This window comes from Euwallacea similis, chromosome 12 (assembly GCF_039881205.1).
Source record: "Euwallacea similis isolate ESF13 chromosome 12, ESF131.1, whole genome shotgun sequence".
NCBI classification, from domain to species: domain Eukaryota; kingdom Metazoa; phylum Arthropoda; class Insecta; order Coleoptera; family Curculionidae; genus Euwallacea; species Euwallacea similis.
Genome location: NC_089620.1, coordinates 4,186,873 through 4,187,763, shown reverse-complemented (window position 1 = coordinate 4,187,763; position 891 = coordinate 4,186,873). Strand labels below are relative to the sequence as shown.

At 33.1% G+C, this 891-nt stretch overlaps 1 non-coding gene across 1 annotated transcript; it reads right to left on the bottom strand.

The window, feature by feature from the left end:
• Positions 1-440: 440 nt before the first annotated feature.
• On the bottom strand, positions 441-513 carry TRNAV-GAC (transfer RNA valine (anticodon GAC)). The gene has a single exon. It is a non-coding gene; the product is annotated as a tRNA-Val (tRNA).
• Between the last annotated feature and the right edge of the window lie 378 nt (positions 514-891).

The window sequence follows — 891 nt, the reverse complement described above, 5'->3', positions numbered from 1 at the left end:
TAATATAAAAAAGACTATGATATTAGAGACAAGACCGAGTGTAGCAATTATTAACATTACTTTCCACTCAACATTGACTGGAAAAATAAACCTCTTTATTGATTCAATTATAATAATTACTGCAATGAAGAATAAAGTTAAACCATTAACAAATGCTGCAATTATCTGCAATCGATGATATCCGTATGATCTCTGCAAATCGGATTTCTTAGCTGAAAACCTATGTGCTACCCAGCTTAAAACTAAGGCAAAGAGGTCAGTAAACATATGCCCTGCATCTGACAATAGAGCAAGCGAATGTGAAATTATTCCACCTACTATTTCCATAAACATTGTTATCGCAACTATTATTATGGAATAGATTAAGCGCTTGGACTGTGCTGCTGAGTGTTTACCGTTGTGCACTGCTGTCATATAAAATCTTTTCATGAACAAAAACGTGGGTAACACTGGGTTCGAACCAGCGACCGCTTGCACGTCAAGCAAGTGCTCTACCAACTGAGCTAATTACCCATCGTAGCTTTAGTATAGTGCTTCAGTGGAATGGAAGTCAATACACCACTTTGCTTTTGTCCTTGTCCAATGTGATTCCGGAATATAGCTGTATAGAACTTCAGCTATACCCTATATTTTACATATCAAATTAATTACTTATATTTTTTCACTAAGATATAAATTGCATCAACATGAAAATTCACGCTTTTTTAGTAGAGATCACCTTATGCTTGATATTTGAAGAGTTAATAAATTATAGGTTAGAATCATGGCAATCAATCAACAAATAAATAAAAATATAACTAAAGAAGAATACTTCAACAATAACGGTAAAGGGTTTAATTCACCACATGTTATAGAAGTTGAAGATTTAAATATTAAAGTAGAAGTTTATTC